Raw genomic sequence first — 6,635 nt, forward strand, 5'->3', positions numbered from 1 at the left:
TCAGGGCTGGTTTCCACACACAGTGAGTCACAAAGGGAGGTGTCAGATGTTCCTGGGTGCCACAACACCACCATGAGCTTTCCAGTCAAGCATTGAGAAACATCCTTCTGCCTTGAGGGCTGCTTTTAGTGGCTAACATCTGGAAGACAGCGACCATTGCATTCCCCTTAGGACTGCATTTTGTCAGGTGCTGCTAATACCTGAGTGTCCTGAGCTTCAAGGCCAGCACGTAGCAAGAAAGAGCTTCCTCTCCTGGTCATATCCAGGATTTTTTGGGGAAGAAAACATGAAGGAGAAAATTTCAGTTAGATGGGAGTATGTTGTTTTCAGTCATTAGAGGGAATATGAAGCATTTAATTTTTCTCTGCTATCACTGGGAACCTTACTTCCCAAAGTCAAGAATGTATGGAGATGTCTCAGGTGACAGCAGAGTGATCAGAAAGGATCTCTTTGTGATTTAGATCTTGAAGGTCTCTGAGCAGGAAGAAATTACTTCACATCTGGCTGGGCTGAGATACTGAGGGATCTGCAGGATCACTGCTTAACCCAGTCCTGTATTGCTGCCACTTAAATAATTTCACTTCTATTCATACTCTCCTGTTTACAGCTATTCCTCTTTTTATTTCTTGACCCCTGTCTTTGTAGATGTTTTTGGCTGTGCATGTTTAGCTCCCTATTTTTCAGTACTTTTCTTCTAAGCTCTTTTAGGTAGCAGCTCTTGTTCTTGACTGTACATCTGGATATCAGACCAGGGTAATGCTGCTTCATCAGCAAAGTACAAGGACTCCAGCACTTCCAATTAATAATGCTAATGAGATTTGTTAATTTTTAATAGATTACATGAGTGCATTTTGCTAAACACGTTTTTGTGGCTCTGCTGCGCGAGTGCAGTTCAGAAACTCTTTCACGCTCTGCCAAGGGGAAAACGAGGAATGCAATTGCAGATGCCAGATTCTCTTCAGGGTAGGTCTAGAACAAACCAAGGAGCAAAGAATGTAACGAGTACGTTTTCAAAGTAAACATAGGCCCAGGTCATAAATGATGGCCCTTCCTTGCCACCGGCCTCTGGCCAAAGTGGGGGGAAGGAGCAGTTGCTGGAATTGGGGTCATGGTGCAGCCCCTCTGCCTGTACACTGTGTTGGGTTTTGAGGGGGTTTTGTCCCTTCAAAAGCTTGTGGACGTGTGTGGAGAGACTTTTCTGGTAGTACTGGAGGTTGGGGAGCCAGGGTGGGCATACTGGCTGCCTCACAGAGCTCAGTGCCTCGTGTACCCCGAACAGCCCCTGGTTACAGCCCTGGCTGGGACTGAGATGGACCTTCCTCACATCTGGGTCCCCCCAAATCAATTTACTGCTGCCTTCCAGAGAGCATTGAACCCGGGGAGCTTTCTCCCCCGTTGGAGCTGGGTTTGTGGTGGTACCTGTGGTGTCTGGGTTGGTGCTGAACATGTGCTGCAGGCCACGGGCCATCGGTGGCACACCAGCAGCCCAGAGGTGGCAAACAGGCAAGTGGGGGAAAAGTCTTGGTTTGCAAATCAGCAATCCCAAACCTGATTCCTTTGGGTTTCTGCCCAGTAAGTTGGTTTTACCCGTTGCTGCTGAGCCATGCCAGGCTCTCTTGGCCGTGTTGCCGATGGCAGCAGGGTGATGTTGAGCTGGATTTTTTTCTTCTTTTTTTTTTCCCAAATCCATATTGCCAAGAGCCGCACCTCCTAAATTGCTGTGGAGGAGGTGGAAAAGCAGAGGCACAAGACCATGCACATGCTGCACATCCATCTCAGTGATCTGCGCCAACACAAGCACCACAGCCGGCCCTGGCTCATGCTTTAATTACACACCGGCGCGGCCGCACCTACGGCTGGGCTGTTGCAGCTCGTTGTGCAAGAAGACAACTGGCAAACCTGTTGGTGCTCCAGGATTTTAATGGTAATAAGCCAGAGGGCAAAACCTCCCTGATGAGACGAAACCATGCTTGGCTAGGTGTTTGGAAGAGTTTAAGGTGTTTTGGAGAAGCAGCATGTTGGGAATCTCGGCTGTATCCATGCAGTTGTGGCTGTTTGTGCCATGTAACCCCATGGATGGTTTCAGGTGTTGCCTTTGGGGAGGCAGAAGTGTGTTTGTAATAGGAACTGTTTGCATGAAAAACCAGATAAATGCAGGCTGAGGCCAGCAGAGCTTTTGGTGTTCCAGGAAGTGTTTGGGATGAAATTGGACCCTTCTTCTACATTTCAGGTGCAAACACCTGTGAGAGTGAAATGGTTGGTACTGTAGAGAAGGAGAGATTTGGGAGCCAAGGTGAGGCAGACTGGTGTGTGGAATCACAGGCTCTTATGCTTCACCTTGCAATGAGTCAACAGTTTGGGCTTGACTCAAACATCTCTCCCTTTAAGAAATCCTGTCCTGTTTTGGAGACAGCCAGTCTGCTGCATCTGTTGGCATCTTCTTCCCCACACTGGAGATGCTCGCTGCTTAAAATAATTACACAAAGCGGCGCACTCTGGAGATTGTCATTTTCAGTGGCAATGGCAGCATATGCTTTCCTAGGAAAAAACAGTCCTGAAGGAAAGATGCAGGCAGATGCTGGCAGATGCCACAGCTTGCCAAGCTGCCCTACCTGTCATTTGTACTTGATGTGTTTTGCATTTACTGGAAACACGATCCATTCCCTTCACACTGCAGTGTTTCCATCATGTGCAAACCAGGGCCATCACCACAGCAGCCCTGTGGGCTGAACATGCTCTGTTAGGCTTCGTGGTTTCACCTGTGTTGGGATCCCCTCACGCCCGTCACGGCTGCACGAGGCACTGGCAGAGCTATCAAGTGACAGGGGGAGGCAGATTTCATGCCTGGCCATCCATTGTGGCTCTGTTTCTATATTGGGTCCATGGCTGGAACCATCTGCTGGGGCAGGCTTGGCAGGCAGGCAGCCCAGATGCCTGGCTGGGAGATGACATTCCCTGGCTCTGGCTCTGGGCAGCAGCCAAGCCAGCCTGAGGCAGCAGGGCTCTTGGAGGTCATTTGCCAGACATTTGCTAGCAGCTCTTTGCTCAAGCCCATGTTGTCCATTTTGGGGGTGAAAAGGGGTGTTTTGGTAGGCAGTGTTGGTTTTGGCAGAGCAAAGCCTATGTGCCAGTACTCCTCCTCCTTGTTCCTGCCTTGCCAGCTGCCACGGGACGTTCCATCCCAACTCAAACCCAACTTCCTCCCAGTCCAGCCCTATTTTATAGCCACCTCCAAAGCTGGTGTGGCTCAGCAAGAAGAGCTTTCTAATGATTCCTGCCCAATAAGCTTGTGCAGAGTCAGTATGGCAGAGTCAGGAGGCATTTCCCCTAATCCATGGGAAAATGCCTGTGCTTTATGTCGTGGCTGCGGAGAGCGCGGGCTGCAGGGCTGGCGCCGGGTTTTGTCCTCCACGCTGCGAGGCCATTGAAGCTGTGGCTGTCCTGGGAGCACAGCACAGCAGCTTTGTGTTAGAGGGGCTTTGGTGACAAAAGATGCTTCCGGAGGGACTGGCTTGTGTGCGGCTGGAGACCTTTCAGCAGCTGTGTGAGGATGCCGGGAAAGCGCCCCGCACGCTCGGCTCGCTCGCGTGAGGAGGGGCAGGGAAAAGCACAGCTAATGATGGACTATTATTTTAAAGGGATTATCTAATCTGCAGCCCAGAGGACAAGAGGGACCAGAATGAGTGAAGATTGAATTTGTAATTAGTGCAGATTGTTGGTAATACCCCCTGGACTCTGATTATAAACAGAAACAGATTTTTCTGGTTTCCTGCCCTCCCCCGAAAGGCTCTGCAGGCCAAAGGGCCACTTCGTACTGAGAAGCTGATGCCAGTGAATTGGGTGATCAGAGCTGGGGTGGTGGAGATGTTTAATGCAGAAGGTGGCTGGGTACCTTCTTTCAGGTTATTTTGCAGCATAAAGGCAAAGTTTTGGGTGGACGTGGCCAAAATGGAGTGTGTGGAATGTTAGTTTCAGTCACCCCAGCAGCCATCCTGCAGCTTTATCTCTGATGCTGAGGCTCTTTCACTCCTGGAAGCTGTGGGGGCAGGAGGTGCAGGGGTGTGGGGGTGACCAGGTCTAACCAGGGATCCTAACAAAAGCTGGAAATTATAATGGAGCCCTCTCAAGAACTACCTGGTTAGGAACATTTGCTAATTTGCATTCCTGGATTTGCAATATGTTTATTATCAATAATATAAGCAGAAAGATCAGAGGCGGTGGGGAGAAACTGATGCACAGGAAGCTCCATCTGATTATGAGGAAGAACTTTTTTACTGTGCAGTGACTGAGCACTGGAGCAGGCTGCCCAGAAAGGGTGTGGAGTGTCCCTCACTGGAGATAGACTCAATCCTGTGCTTTGGGCTTGAGAGGGAGCTCGGACCAGATGACTCACTGTGATCCCTTCCAACCTTACCAATTCTGTGATTCTGTGATGTGTATTTGTAATGCTGTTATTGCCTGGATTGGCTGCCTGAGGTCTGTTAGAGGCTCATACCTTTTATTTTCATTTCCTCTGATGTAGCAAAGGTCATTAGGAGTTAAGTGAAAGGGATTTGCAAGAGTTCCAGATCCATTATTAATAAAAAAAAAAGATACTTGGCTAAATCCATCACACCTAAAAATACAGTTGGGCACAAATAAGGAATAGGATACAATGGACGGAACAGTGAAAACAAATGGCACACCCAAGCACTAAACTTCTGAAGCAGTTAAGGGGAGGAAAATAGAATTCTAATTTCTGATGACAAGAGGGTTTCTCTTCCCTTCTCTTTAATTTGGCCAGAAGGGAATAGTGAGAGAATCACCATCCCCACCTGGGTGAAATGCCGTGATTTAAAAACTTACCCTTACTCAAGGTGAGGTGAAATGACAGAATTGGAAAATTTCCCATGCAGAGAATATGTTTGGAACACTCATTTTGGTACTGGCTGAACATTTCCAAGGGGATTCAGCTGCTGCATTGAGACCCATGCAGGAACTGGAATCTCATAAATTACATCCCAGAACAAGACTGTAAATGGGGCCGTCAAAACCCTTTGTGCTGTTAAGGACCTTGCTGAAACACTCTTTTGTTTCAAATTTCTTTTCTAAAGGGAAGGCAAGAGTAGTTACTCAGTTCCTGGAGAGTTTTTTAGGTTTGCTAGGATGTCCAGTAAGAGAATATTCTGCCCCAAAAGCTCTCATGATCACTGGTCTGGGAGCATGTGGGTGCCTGACAGTGCTGTGACCCCATGGAGCATCTTCTAGGTTTCAGGAGCCTTTGTAATGTGTGGAATTGCCTTCCAAAACACACTAGGGCAGGTTGTGATCCAACACTGTACCAGCTGAGGAGTCTTGTGTCAAACAACCAACTGTGAAATAATCTGCTGTGATTTTATTAACTCCAAATCCCTCCACTTATTTTCCAGAAATGAGCTTGGGAAAAGAAGGTGGTGCAGGCAGGCTGTTCCCAAAGTGGCCTGAAGCCTGAGCATGCCTCATGCCAGAGGGACTTGTTCTTCCTGTGCTTGGAAAGCCTCCCAGCACATCCCTTTCAAGGTGGCACCTTTCTTCCCTTGTTCTTCCCGTGGGTGTGCAGTGCCAGAGGACAGCAGCATATCTGTGCTCTTTAGAAGAAAAGCAGGAAAGCTGTGGAAAGGAGGAATTGCAGTATTTGTGGGGATCTGCTAGAGAATTCAGTTTACCAGGCGGGTTCTGCTTGCACCTGGCCCTCTCTGTGCTTGGATAACTGCTCCCTTTGAGCCATTTCTGACCTCCTTTGATGGCCTGGGCTGACTCACTTGTCGTGCTAACATCGTTCTGCTTTTGTTTTGCAATGTTTGGGTATTTTTTGATTAAGAAATACTGCCTGTTTGCCTTGGCAGTGATGTTCATTGCATTGATGTGGCATTTTTTAGATAGAGGGCTTATTCAGTCTCTTGGATTCTTTCTCAGGGGCGGGGTGGGACAATCCAAACCTTTCCAACATGCTAGTGATCCAGGAGGCTTGTAAAAGTCTTGAGCCAGGGTCTCTTCTGATGGAAACCACCAGTTTCCTCCAACTCCAAAGGCCAGGCTCTGAGGATGAGACAAACAGACTTACCTGATTCCCATTTGGGTGAGAAACCTGGACCCCAGAAGGAGATGGCAGCAGCACAAGCAGGGGAAGAAGAGCCCCACTGCCTTGAGAACAAACACGAGTGCACCCACTCAGTCCAGCTGACTTGACAGGTTCAAATGCCCCAGGTAGACCTGGCTAATGGCATCTTAAAACATCTTTTACTCTTTCTTCTTGGCCCTGAGATTTGCTGGTGTCTTGCCTTTCCACATTGTCTATTTGGAATTCTTTATTCTTCCCTTTCCCAGCAAGAGAAGGGCAGCTGTGAGTTACTGCTCAGCAGGTCCCTTGCAGCCAGTGATGGTTGCCACAAGCTTTCCCTTCTGTTAATGTCATGCTTCTCTGCCAGTGCTATCTGAACTTTTATACTGGATGTTTTCTTGGATTGGAACCCACATGTGCTTCATCTCAAAGTGTCCATGTTGCAACACCAGCATGCCCAGAGTGCCTGATCCATTCACATTCCTTCCTTTGATGAGGTGGACCAGGGGTGGGATGTGTTCTCAGTGCTATAAGGAGCATATTTTGCACACTCTCA

The 6,635-nt window shown here is 48.5% G+C and overlaps 1 protein-coding gene across 1 annotated transcript in view; it reads left to right on the forward strand.

Annotated features, from left to right (window-relative positions):
• GPC3 (glypican 3) overlaps window positions 1–6,635 on the forward strand; it is a gene marked incomplete at its 5' end in the record, with an annotated part of 133,846 nt that overhangs the window by 125,527 nt on the left and 1,684 nt on the right. The gene's annotated exons all lie outside the window — the stretch shown is intronic.

This window comes from Geospiza fortis, unplaced genomic scaffold, assembly GCF_000277835.1.
Source record: "Geospiza fortis unplaced genomic scaffold, GeoFor_1.0 scaffold47, whole genome shotgun sequence".
Classification (NCBI taxonomy): domain Eukaryota; kingdom Metazoa; phylum Chordata; class Aves; order Passeriformes; family Thraupidae; genus Geospiza; species Geospiza fortis.